Genomic DNA, 14568 nt, shown 5'->3' with positions numbered 1-14568 from the left:
AGACAAATTGATTGAAGTGTTATCATGATATACTAAGTAGTGAGGATAGATGCAAGATTAAGGAATTTACTAGTATTTGTTTGGCGGTACAGAACTTGAGTATTGCTGATAGAAGACACAATTTGTCAAAGCATTTCATCTTGCATTCATTAGGATATTTGCTCATACCAAAGTAAAGGGGAACAACAGTTTGTACCATATGAAAAGAGAGTGCTGATTGGTAGGTAAATGGATGTTGATTGGTAAAGATAATATCATGCACCAGTCAGACAGTCAAATATCAACTTTTCTTCAAATTTAATTGGTCAAGGCATTGCTTTAAGGATTGAACCAGAGAATGGTAGTTGCCCCTTTTGTCAAGTGAAACACTCCCAACCAAATGGCACTCTCTTTTCTTACCACATCAAACACTGTCTGCCTTTGCTTAGTATTTGTGGCACGGTGGCTCAGTGGTTAGCACTGCTGCTTCACAGCGCCAGGGACCTGGCTTTGATTCCCACCTCGGACGACTGTCTGTGTGGAGTTTGCACATTCTCCCCGTGTCTGCGTGGGTTTCCTCTGGGTGCTCCTGTTTCCTCCAACAATCTAAAGATGTGCAGGTCAGGTGCATTGGCCATGCTAAGTTGCCCATAGTGTTAGGTGCATTAGTAAATGTAGGGTGGGGGAGCGGGTCTGGCTGAGTTGGTTTTCGGAGGGTCGGTGTGGACTTGTTGGGCTGAAGGGCCTGTTTCCATACTGTAGGGAATCTAATCTAATCTATTTCTTGGGAATGTCCTGATGAGTACAAGATGAACAGCTTCAACAAAATGTGCTATTTTTTCAGCAATACCCAAAATATGAAAGTACTACTTAGAGTAATAGAGTCATATAAATGTACAGGATAGAAATAGACCCTTTGATCCAACTCGTCCATGCCAACTTGCCAGCATTAAGCACATATCCCTCCAAACCCTTCCTATTCACATACCCATCCAGATGCATTTTATATGCTGCAATTGTACCAGTCTCCACCACTTTCTCTGGCAGCTCATTCCATTCACGCACCACCCTCTGCATGAAAAAGTTGCCACTTAGGTCCCTTTTAAATATTTCCCCTCTCACCCTAAACCTATGCCCTCTAGTTCTGGACTCCATGACCCCAGGGAAAAGACTTTGTCCATTTATCCTATCCATTCCCCTCATAATTTTATAAACCTCTATAAGGTCACCCCTCAGCCTCCAAAGCTCCAGGGAAAACAGCCCCAGCCTGTTCAGCCTCTCCCTATAGCTCAAATCCTTCAACCCTGGCAACATCCTTGTAAATCTTTTCTGAACCCTTTCAAGTTTCACAATAACCTTCCCATAGCAGAGAGACCAGAATTACACACAGTATTTTATAAGTGGCCTAACTTATGTCCTGTACAGTCACAACATGACCTCCCAACTCCTATACTCAATACTCTGTCCAATAAAGAAAGGCATACCAAACGCCTTCTTCACTATCCTTTCTATCCATGGCTTCATTTGCAAGGAGCTATGAACCTGCACTCCAAGGTCTCTTTGTTTAGCAACACACCCCAGGACTTTACCATTAGGTGCATAAGTCTTGCCTTTCCAAAATGCAGCACCTCCACATTTATCTAAATTAAACTGCATCTGCCACTCCTCAGCCCATTGGCCCATGTGATCAAGGTCCTGTTGTACTCTGAGGTAACCTTCTTTACTGTACACTACACCTCCAATTTTGGTGTTATCTGCAAACTTACTAACTGTACCTGCTATGTTCATATCAAAATCACTTAGAAATGATGAAAAGTAATGGACCCAGCACCGATCCTTGTGGCACTCCACTGGTCACAGGCCTCCAGTCTAAAAGGCAACCCTCCACCACCACCCTCTGTCTTCTACCTTTGAGCCAATACTGAATCCAAATGGCTAGTTCTCCCTGTATTCCATGAGATTGAACCTTGCTAACCAGTCTACCTTGTCAAACGCCTTACTGAAGTCCATATAGATTACATCTACCGCTCTGCCCTCATCAATCCTCTGAGTTACTTCTTCAAAAAACTCATCAAGTTAGTGAGACATGATTTCCCACACACAAAGCCATGTTGACTATCCCTAATCAGTCCTTGCCTTTCCAAATATATGTACATTCTGTCCCTCAGGATTCCCTCCAACAACTTGCCCTCCACCGACGTCAGGCTCACTGGTCTATAATTCCCTGGCTTGTCCTTACCACCGTTCTTAAACAGTGGCACCATTTTAGCCAATCCCCAGTCTTCTGGCACTTCACCTGTGACTATCGATAATACAAATGTCTCAGCAAGGGGCCCAGCAATAACTTCCCTAGCTTCCCACAGAGTTCTAGGATACACCTGATCAGATCCTGGGGACTTATCCATTTGTATGTGTTTCAAGACATCCAGCATGTCCTCCTCTGTCATATGAACATTTTTCAAGGTATCACTATCTAGTTCCCCACATTTTATATCTGCCATGTCCTTCTACAAAGTAAACACTGATGCAAAATCCTCATTTAGTATCTCCTCCATCTCCTGTGTTTCCACACCTAGACTACCTTGCTGATTTTTAAGGAGACCTATTCTCTCCCTAGTTACTCTTTTGTCCTTAATGTATTTATCGAATCCCTTTGGATTCTCCTTAACTCTATTTGCCAATGTAAAGTTATGTCCCCTTTTTGCCCTCCTGACTTCTCTCTTAAGTATGCTCCTACTGCCTTTATACTCTTCTAAGGATCTCTTCTGTCGATACCTGACATATGCTTTCTTCTTTTTCTTAATCAAATCTTCAAGTTCTCTAGTCGTCCAGCATTCCCTACATCTACTAGTCTTGCCTTTCACCCTAAAAGGAATATCCCATCACTGGATTCTCATTATCTCATTTTTGAAGGCTTCCCATTTTCCAGCCGTCCCTTTACCTGCAAACTTCTGCGCCCAATCAGCTTTTGAAAGTTCTTACCTAATACCGTCAAAATTGGCCTTCCTCCAACTTAGAACTTCAACTTTTAGATCTGGTCTATCCTTTTCCATCACTATTTTAAAACATAGAATTATGGTCGCTGGCCCCAAAGTGCTCCCCCACTGACACCTCAGTCACGTGCCCTGCCTTATTTCCCAAGAGTAGGTCAGGTGTTGCACCTTCTCTAGTAGGTACATCCACATACTGAATCAGAAAATTGTCTTGTACACATTTAACAAATTCCTCTTCATCTAAACCCTTAACACTATGGTAGTCCCAGTCTATGTTTGGAAAGTTAAAATCCCCTACCATAACTACCCTATTATTCTTAAAGGTAACTAAGAACTCCTTACAAATATGTTTCTCAATTTCCCGCTGACAATTAGGGGGACAAAATACAATCCCAATCATTCCTCTCTTATTTCTCAGTTACACCCAAATTACTTCCCTGGACGTATTTCCGGGAATATCCTCCCTAAGTACAGCTGTAATGCTATCCCTTATAAAAAAAACACCATTGCCTCTTCTCTCTTGCCTCCCTTTCTATCCTTTCAATTGCATTTGTATCCTGGAACATTAAGCTGCCAGTCCTGTCCATCCCTGAGCCACATCTCGGCAATTGCAATGATATCCCAGTCTCATGTTCCTCACCATGACCTGAGTTTATCTGCCTTTCCCGTTAGGCCTCATGCGTTGAAATATATGCAGATTAATTTCAGTCCTGCCTTGCTGTCTGCGCTATTCCTGCCTGTCCTGAATGTTTGACTCATTCCTTTTCCCAACTGTCTCAGATTGATCTCTTTCCTCACTGTCACCCTCACCTTACTAATTTAAATCCTCCTGATCAGTTCCAGCCAATCTCCCTGCCGGTATATTAGTCCCCTTCCAATTCAGGTGCAATCCATCCTTCTTGTACCGTCACTTCTAACCCAGAAGAGATTCCAATGATCCAAAAATGGGAATCCTTCTCCCCTGCACCATGTCCTCAGCCATGGATTCATCTGCTCTGTCCTCCTATTCCTGCCCTCACTAGCTCATAGCACTGGGAATAATCTAGATATTACTACCCTCAAGAACTTCCTTTTTAAATGCCTGCCTAACTTTCTATATTTTTCTTTCAGAAGCTCATCCTTTTCCCTTCTATTTCAGATTTGCCAATGACAATACATGGAAGTCACCAATATGAGTTGTAATTCCCTATAAAACAGCCATTTTATAAGTACAGCAGTAGACTACAATGAGATACCTATGCTGCTGAGGAAACATCCTGGGAAAAGGGTACAAATGAAAGGTACCTGACTTGGAGTAAGATAGAACAATTATCTTTGGATGGTCGGTCGGTCCATTTACCGAGTAAGGACATTATTGTAAGCCCTTACCAAAATCTGATGATAATTAGATGACAAAAATCAGAGATTAAGAAAAAGTGTTAAAGTTTAAAATCGCAGAAACATTGAATATAGGAGCAGGAAGAGGACTCTCTACCATTCAATATGATCATGGCTGATCATCCAATTCAGTACCCTGGTCTCACTTGCTCCCTGTACCCGTTGATCCCTTTAGCCCAATAAACTATATCGAGGGAGAGGCTGAACAGGCTGGGGCTGTTTTCCCTGGAGTGTCGGAGGCTGAGGGGTGACCATATGTAGGTTTATAAAATCATGACGGACATGAATAGGATAAATAGTCAAAGTATTTTCGCTGAGGTGGGAGAATCCAGAACTAAAGGGCATAGGTTTAGGATGAGAGGAGAAAGATTTAAAAGGGTCCTAAGGGACAACGTTTTCACGCAGAGGGTGGTGCATGTATGGAATGAGCTGCCAGAGGATGTGGTGAAGGCTGGTATAATTACAATATTTAAAGACATCTGGATGAATATCTGAATAGGAAGGGCTTAGAGGGATATGGGCCAAGTGCTGGCAAATAGGACTAGATTAATTTAGGATATCTGGTCAGCATGGATGAGTTGGACCAAAGGGTCTGTTTCTGCGCTGTACATCTCTATGATTCTATGATCTGCAGTGTAAAATGTCATTGATGAAACACTTCTGTTGGAAGGTGCTGTGTGAGGCTGCCTGAGAGCAGGCAGAGAAGCAAAATTTTACAGCATAGAAGGCAATCATCCAGCCAGTCATGCTCCTTTGAAAACATTATCCAATGGGTACAAAAAACTTGCATTTATAAAAAGCCTTTCACAACCATAGGATATTCTGAATGATTTACCTCTGATTAATTATGGTTGTTTGCAGGAAAAAGCATCAGTTGTCTTGCATTCATTAAGAATCCATAAACAGCAAAGTAATAATGACCAGATAATCCGGTATTACAATGCTGTAGGGTGAATGTGCCCGGGACATTAGGGAGAGTCCTCTTGTTTTTTTTCAAATAAGGCCATGGGAAATTTGTCATCAAGGAAGTCAGCCTGGATTTAGTGGTCAACTTGCTAATCATCAAATGCTTTTAGCACATTCAAATAGTTCAGGCTGCCTTAAAGACTGGCACTGAGCTGATTGTGATGACAAAAATGATCACAGTTTCATGCTGATAAATCCACGGTTCCTTTACGTCTACTGCCCCCTGCTGTTGAAGCATCTTAAGCATCCTATACTAAATATTTATTATGACACTAATTGCAACTGGTTGTGATTTCAAATATTGCATCAGTCTACTTCACTAAACAAACAACAATACATAATCATTTGGAGACAAATAGTCATCCGGTTACAGATGTGAAGCATGGATACTGCTGATCTACAAGAGTCAAAATGTCACCTGCGCTAAAGAATCTATTTATCATTAAATGAAGATTAAATCATAGCCCTGATTTCAACCTAATCTATCCCTGATTAAAAGAGTCCAGTTTGGGTCCAATACCTGATTTACACCTGCTCAAATTTGTTCTATGTTGACTTCAATGAAACTGCAGAGTCATAAAACATGGATACAGACCCTTCGGTCCAACTCGCCTGCGCTGGCCAAACATCCCAATCTGACCTAGTCCCATTTGCCAGCACTTGGCCCATATCCCTCCAAATTCCTGATGAAGGGCTTCTGCCCAAAACGTTGATTCTCCTGCTCCTCAGACACTGCCTGACCTGCTGTGCTTTTCCAGCACCACACTCTTGAATCTACCCTCCAGCATCTGCAGTCCTCACTTTCACCATATCCCTCTAAACCTTTCCTTTTCATATATCCATCCACATGCCTTTTTGTAATTGTACACACTTCCAACACTTCCTTTGGTATCTCGTTCCATTCATGCACAGCCTGCTGCGTGAAAAAGTTATCTCTCAGGTCCTTTTTAAATTCATCTCCTCTTGCCTTAAACCTATGCCCTCTAGTTTTGGACTCCCCCAACCGAGGAAAAAAGACCTTGCCTATTTACCCTAACCATGCCCCTCGTGGTTTTATAAACCTCTATAAGGTCACCCCGCAGTCTCCGATGCTCCAGGGAAAAATGCCCCCAGCCTATTCAGCCGCTCCCTATAATGTAAACTCTCCATGGCAACATCTTTGTAAATCTTTTCTGCACCCTCTCAAGTTTAACAACATTCTTCCTACAGAAGGGCGACCAAAATTGTACACAGTATTCTAAAAGTGGCCTCGCCAATCACCCATACAGCCTCAAAATACCATCACAACTCCGAAATTCAATGTCCTGACCAAGGAAGGCAAGTGTGCCAAATGCTCTTTTCACCACCCTGTACACCTGTGACTCCACTTTCAAGGAACTATCTACCTGCACCCCTGAGTCTCTTTGGTCGGTAACATTTCACAGGACCCTGCCATTAACTGTAGGAGTCCTGTTCTGGTTTGCTTCACCAAAATGGAACACCTCACATTTACCTAAATTAAACTCCATCTGCCACTCCTCGGCCCATTTGCCCATCTGATTAAGGTCCGTTGTACTCTGAGACAACTTTCTTCACTGTTCACTACACTTTGGTTTCATCAGCAAACTTACTAACCATATTCACATCCAAATCATTTATATAAATGACAAAATGCACTGGAGCCAGCACTGATCCTTGTTGGCACTCTGCTGGTCATAGGCCTCCAGTCCGAAAAGCAACCCTCTGCCATCACCTTCTGTCTCCTACCTTCAAGCCAATTTTGTATTCAATTCTAAAGTTCTAAACTGGAGTAAGGTGAATTTTGACAGTATTAGACAGGAACTTTTAAAAGTTGATTGGAGGAAGCTATTCGCGGGTCAAGGGATGGTTCGGAAGTAGGAGGCCTTTAAAAATGAGGTAACGAGAGTTCAGAGACAGTATGCTCCTGTTAGTATGAAGGAAAAGACTGGTAGGTGTCGTGAATGCTGGATGACTAGAGAAATTGAGCTCAGGTCAAGAAAAAGGAGGGACGTGTTAGGTATAAAAAGCTGGGATCGAGTAAGTCCCTAGAAGAGTATAAGGGTATTAGGAGTGTACTTAGGATGAAAATCAGGAAGGCAAAACAGGGACCCGAGATAGCTTTGGCAAATAGGGTTATAGAGGAGAAAGTGAGGACTGCAGATGCTGGAGACCAGAGTTGAAAAGTATGGTGCTGGAAAAGCGCAGCAGGCCAGGCAGCATCCGAGGAGCAGAAGAATCGACGTTTCGGGCATGAGCCCTTCTTCAGGAATCCTGAAGAAGGGCTTATGCCTGAAATGTCGATTCTCCTGCTCCTCGGATGCTGCCTGGTCTGCTGCGCTTTTCCAGCACCATACTTTTCAACAAATAGGGTTATAGAGTCAGAGTCAAGAAGATCTTAGGACATAAACAGACCTTTTGGTCCAACTTGTCCATGCCAACCAGATATCCTGAATTAATCTAGTCCCATTTGCCAGCACTTGACCCACATCCCTCTAAACACTTCCAATTCATGTACTCATCCAGATGCCTTTGTTATTGCACCTGCCTCACCTGCTTCCTCTGGCAGCTCATTCCATACACGTAGCTTTGCATGAAAATGTTGCCCCTTAGGTCTCTGTTAAATCTTTCCCCTCTCACCCTAAACCTATGCCCTCTAGTTCTGGAATCGCCCAACCCAGTCTACGGACCTTATCCATGCCCCTCATGATTTTATAAACCTCTATAAGGTCACCCTTTAGCCTCTTATGCTCCAGGGAAAACAGCCCCAGCCTGTTCAGCCACTCCCTAAAGCTCAAGTCCTCCAACGTTGGCAACATCCTTTTAAATCTTTTCTGAACCCTTTCAAGTTTCACAACACCCTTCCAATAGGAAGGAGACCAGAATTGCACACAATATTCCAAAAATGGCCTAACCAATGTCCTGTACAGCTGCAACATGACCTCCCAACTCCTAAACTCAATGCTCTGATCAATAAAGGAAAGCATACCAAACGCCTCCTTCACTACCCTTCCACCTGAGACTTCACTTTCAAGGAACTATTAACCTGCACTCCAAGGTCTCTTTGTTCAGCAACGCCCCACAGGATCTTACCATTAGGTATATAAATCCTGCCCTGATTTATCTTTCCAAAATGCAGCACCTCACATTTATCTAAATTAAACTCCATCTGCCACTCCTCGGCTCATTGGTCCATCTGATCAAGATCCCATTGTACTCTGAAGTAACCTTCAGCGCTGTCCAATTTTAGCATCATTTGCAAATTTACTAAACATACCTCCTATGTTGACATCCAAATCATTTATATAAATGATGAAAAGCAGTGGACCCAGCACTGATCCTCGTTGCACACCACTGGTCACTGACCTCCAATCTGAAAAAACAACCCTCCACCACCACCCTCTGTCATCTACCTTTGAGCCACTTCTGTATCCAAATGGCTAGATCGCCCTGTATTCCATGTGATCTAACCTTGCTAACCAGTCTCCCCTTAGGAACCTTATCGAATGCCTTACTTAAGTCCATACAGATCATGTCCACCCTCTGCCCTCATCAATCCTCTTCGGTACTTCTTCAAAAAACTTAATAATTACATTAAAGAGAATCCAAAGAGATTCTGTAAGTACATTCAGGGTAAAAGAGTAACTGGGGAAAGAGTAGGGCCCCTTTAAGTTTAATAGGGCCAGCTGTGTGGAACCACAGGAGATGAATGAGATACTAATTGAATACTTCATGTCAGTATTTACTGTGAGAAGGACATGGAAACTAGGAAACTTGGGGAGATAGTCATATCATGAAAAGACTTCATATTTCAGAAGGGGAGATGCTGTATGTCTCCAAATGCATAAAGGTAGATAAATCCCCAGCATCTGATCAGGTGTTTCCCAGAATTTCTGAGAAGCTAGGGAAGAGATTGCTGAGCCCCTTGCTGAGATATTTGTACATTGACAGCCATGGATGAGGTACCAAAATACTGGAGGTTGGCTTAGCCGGAGCGATTATTTATTTATTTAAGAACCAATATTGTGACACTGTGTAAACCAAATATCTGACAGAAACAAGCCCCATTGTAACCAAAAGGTTCATTTAAAATTACAGGATACAATACCATAGAGTCTTTACAGAGGAGTTACTATTCTTAGTTAACAAGAAGACTTATTGCATGATAACAATAATTACAACTTCATCACCAGTCAAGCATCTCAGGAGCCATAATATATATATATCTTTACAAAGACTATTGTAGAACTCACTGTTTCCAACCACAGACTGTGTGTGATGTCATCAAACTAAGTGGAGCTAATGTAACTTCAATATTAACTCTTCCAGAACCACTGCCGAAATGACAGGTTCACTGGATTCCTATCACTTTAGACACTCTGATTGGCCCATGAATATTCTCTCGCATTCTTGGAGGCGACTCCTTAGTTCTCCTTCCCCAGGAAGATTGTGTCCAAAAACCCACAACGTGTTCATCCGGGTTTGCAACCTAGATATCAACCCAATGTCGGTCTGGTGCCTTGAACAGGAAAATTCAATCCAACTTTAAAAGTGCAATATGGAGATAGGTGTGAGAGTCCCTGCAATAGTTTACTGTACTTAGGGTTGATGAGTCCCTTAGACTTTGAAAAAGATGAAAAGCCAGATCTAAGTAATTACGGACATATTACTCCAATGCCAGCAATAGAAAAGAAACTTCAGGAAATCATTTGGGATGCAATTCATGACAAATTGCATCACGGCAAAGTCACCATAGTCCTACCAGACCATAGGATGGTTCTCACATTAGAAAGAGATGACCAATGGTGGTTTAACCTGACGGTCAGGTGAGAGGAAGAGGTTGAAAAGGTGAATCCTTTATGAAACCTCAGTCAGTGTATAAATTGAGCCCATGAATTGAACCTGTTGGTAATATTCTGCACTGGAAGGCAGCCATTCAACTACCGGAGCTACAAATTATTCATTTAGAACTGGGACATATTAAAGACATTTGACATGGCTTCAAAAAGATTATGTTTTATAATTTTTATAGTAGTTTTTGAAGAGGTCACTAAACTGGTGGGTAAGGGAAACCCAATAGGCATTGTCGCTGCAGACTTCAAGCCAAATTGTGATGAGATGCATAAATAGTGCCTGCTCTACAAGATTGAAGTTTGCTGTATTAATGTTAACATTTTACGCTGCATTGTGAACTGGCTGAAAGGCTGTCAGCAGAAAGCAGATCTGCTTGCAGGCTGGTCAACAGTTGTGTCCTGTGGCAATCAGTACTGAGCATTGCTCTTTATTGGTTTCTTATTAATTGCCAAGAAGTAAGTATTGGGGAAATGATCTGAAAGTTAGCTGATGGTACTAAGCTCTATGGGACAGTGAGGACTTTTAATGTTGGATGCAAACTTTCCAATCTCTAACCCTGATTTTGAATCTGCTCTCACACTGAATATAATTTCCTCCACTGACTGCAACACCACCTTCAACCACCCTCAACTTTCACCCATCTTCCAGTGCTAGTTGACCTGTGCACACCTGAAGAAGGGCTCACGCCCGAAACGTCGATTCTCCTGCTCCTTGGATGCTGCCTGACCTGCTGCTCTTTTCCAGCAGCACATTTTCAGACCTGTGCACACCACCTGAACACCAGCCACAGTCCACACTCTCATCCCTCTGTCACACCTCCTTGCATTTGAGCACCAACCTTTCACTATCCACTGTCTTAAACCACAGAGTCCAACATAGAGAACCGCTCACTCTTTTAGTCAAATCTGCAATGAGTGGACTGGTGCAAGTCACTTTTAAGTAACTGTAAACCAGATGCCACGAGATTCTTAGGAACTGCTGACTTTATCCCCGAGGGAGGATTTTATTGACAACTGCTTCACTTTGATGAATTAATGAGAATTTGTGGAATGTGAACATATTGGCAGTACAAATCCATCACAGGCTGACATTACTCTTAACATGCAACAAACTTGCTCTATCATTGCATCTCAACTAACCGTTGGGAAATCCAAATTTCATACCCTACCCCATGCAGTCATGCCACGTTTCCCTCTATTATGGGTTTCAAAGCATTTCTTCCTAAATGTATTGCACATCTTAGTTAGTACTTTAACATTTCTACTCTATATTTATAGCTTTAAATACCAGCAGCTTCTACACCTTCATTAACTTTCCTCTGAGTCCACACTCAGACATAACTAAGGGTAGTGAGCAACAACAGTAATTAGGCTTCCATAGTTAAAAACAAAGACCAACTGAACAATTCAACAGTACAATAACCACACAAATGGAAATGCGAGGTGGACGTAGTGACACCTTAACCCTGCTCACACTGACCTTCCCAAGCACTCCCTGTAGTCCAGACAGTGAAATAAAGTGGCAGCACAAGAGGATTCATTTAGCAATAGTGAGCAGAAACAGAACTGGATGCAAATGGAAAAGGCATTCCTGGAAAGGCTGTGAAGTTCAGGACCTTCCTCGACTGAAGAAATGCTGGGCCCCACAAACAGCAATGAAATAAATTACTGCATCACAATTTTTATCTGTTCTGATCAAGAGTCATCAGCCTGAATTATTAATTCCACTTCTCTCCACAGATGCTGACTGTTCTGCTGATCCTTACCAGCAATTTCCATGTTAATTATTAATTTTGGGAATGAGTTTTGGATAACTGTAGACCAGAATAGGCTAGACAACTTCCTTGCTCCTCTCACTGTGTGAATGGGGCTCCATTTGAAGGATGCAAGATGAAATTGTTCTGTATTCTTGAAATGAAGGGAGAATTGTCTTTCAGCTCTGATTGCAAATGGTTTGCTCACATCAAAATTCTGAGCTAAAGTGCGTGACAGACTTGATGAAGTAGATGAAACATATTATGTTTAAACATTGTTGTCAATCAATAAGATAGTGAATCGACAGCTAGAATTAATGTCCAATGATCCAGAATTATTGCTTAAGTGCATTTGCATTAACACCTAACAATGAAAATATTCTGCAGTTTTTAGATGCACTGAGTGACTTATCCATCTGAACCCTGCCTATCGAATTGTTGCATCCACTCTAGATTGGTGTTGAGGGATGGAAGGTTGATGGTATCATACTTGCTTCAGCAAATCACAGAATGGGAGCACTGTGTATAGACAATAACACGATAAGAAATAGGAACAGGAGTAGGCCATTCGGCCCCTGGAGCCTGCTCTGCCATTCAGTAGGCTGATCCGATACCTTTCACATCCACTTTCCTGACCTTTTCCCATAACCATTGATTCCCCAGCTGATCAAGAATCCATCTATCTTAGCCTTAAATATAGGTAAAAACAATGACTGCAGGTGCTGGAAACCAGAGTCTAGATTAGAGTGGTGCTGGAAAAGCACAGCAGGTCAAGCAGCATCCGAGGAGCAGGAAAATCGACGTTTCGGGCAAAAGCCCTTCGTCAGGAATAGAGGGCTATTCATCAGGAATGAAGGGCTTTTGTCCAAAACATCAATTTTACTGCTCCTCGGATGCTGCCTGAACTGCTGTGCTTTTCCAGCACCACTCTAGTCTTAAATATACACAAGGCCTCTTCCCCATAGCTTCTTTGATAAGGTGCTCCAAAGGCTCACAAACCTCTGAGAGAAGAAATTCCTCCTTCTCTCAATTTTAAAGTACTTTTTTATTCTGAGACTATGTCCGCTGGTTCTACACTCTCCCATGAGGGGAAACATCCTCTCAGCATTCTCTGTGACAAGCCCCTTAAGAATCCTATGCATTAAATCTCTTCTTATTCTTCTAAATTCCAGTAAGTAAAGTCCTAACCTGTTTAACCTATGCTCATAAGACAATCTCCCTATACCAGGGAACATCGGTGTGAACCAGCCTAATGGTTAATAGCTGGTCATCCAAATGGACAGCTGTTTGAAGTAGTGTTTCGCAGAGCTCAGTGTTGGGACCCCTGCTGTTTGTTTTTAACATTAATAATTTGGACTTGAACATGGGGGGCACAATTAGGAAATTTGTAGACAACACAAAAATTGGCTGTATAGTGGATGGTGTAGAGGATAGCTGTATCTCCATAGTAATAGTGATGGGTTAGAGTAGACAGGCATTATATAAATGATTTGGGTGTAAACACAGGAGATATGTTTAGTAAATTTGCAGATGACACCAATATTGGAGGTGTGGTCGACAGCAAATAAGGTTATCTCAGAGTACAACAGGATCTTGAACAGATGGTGCTGGAAGAGCACAGCAGTTCAGGCAGCATCCAAGAAGCTTCGAAATCAACATTTTGGGCAAAAGCCCTTCATTCCTGATGAAGGGCTTTTGCCTGAAATGTCGATTTCGAAGCTCCTTGGATGCTGCCTGAACTGCTGTGCTCTTCCAGCACCACTAATCCAGAATCTCGTTTCCAACATCTGCAGTCATTGTTTTTACCATCTTGAACAGATGGGCCAATGGGCCAGGGAATGACAGATGGGATTTAATTTAGATAAATGTGAGGTGCTGCATTTTGGAAAGGCAAATCAGGGCAGGTCTTATACACTAAATGGTAAGATCCTGGGGAGCGTGCTGAACAAAGAGACCTCCGAGTGCAGGTTCATAGTTTCTTGAAATTGGAGTCACAGGTAGGTAGGATAGTGAAGAAGGCATTTGGTATGCTTTCCTTTATTTGTCAGTACATTGAGTATAGGAGTTGGGAGTTCATGTTGTGGGGAAACAGCCCCAGCCCATTCAGCCTCTTCCTATAGCTCAAACTCTCCAACCCTAGCAACATCCTTGTAAATCTTTTCTGAACCCTTTCAAGTTTCACAACATCCTTCCTGTAGCAAAGAAATCAGAATTGCACACAGTATTCCAAAAGTGGCCTAACCAATGTCCTATACACCTAAAAGTCATCTCGATGGGTATATTAAATAGGAAAGGTTTGGAAGGACATGGGCCAAATACTGGCAAAATGGGTTCTAGGTTTATCTGGGATAACTGTTTGGCAAGAAAAGGTTGCACCGAAGGGTTTGTTTCTGTGCTGTACACCTCTATGACCCTAAGTGGCAGATGAGAGTTCAACTATGAAAAACGTGAGGTAATGCTTTTAGGGAGATCAAACAGTAAGAGGGAATACACAATAAACGAGAATATCTGAGAGGGGCAGATGAAACGAGAGTTGGCGTGCACAGGTCCCTAAACATAACAGGAAAGCTGGATCAGGTGGTAAAGAAGGCATATGCAATGCTGTCTTCACTGGCAGAGGTATAGAATTTAAAAAGTAGGAATATAATG

General features: G+C 42.3%; 1 protein-coding gene across 1 annotated transcript in view; it reads right to left on the bottom strand.

Moving 5' to 3' along the window:
• The window catches only part of LOC140477383 (collagen alpha-1(XV) chain-like), a 262607-nt gene that overhangs the window by 200940 nt on the left and 47099 nt on the right, over positions 1 to 14568 (bottom strand). The window lies entirely within an intron of this gene.

This window comes from Chiloscyllium punctatum, chromosome 5 (assembly GCF_047496795.1).
Source record: "Chiloscyllium punctatum isolate Juve2018m chromosome 5, sChiPun1.3, whole genome shotgun sequence".
Classification (NCBI taxonomy): Eukaryota; Metazoa; Chordata; class Chondrichthyes; order Orectolobiformes; family Hemiscylliidae; genus Chiloscyllium; species Chiloscyllium punctatum.
This window is presented reverse-complemented; position numbering and strand designations above follow the sequence as displayed.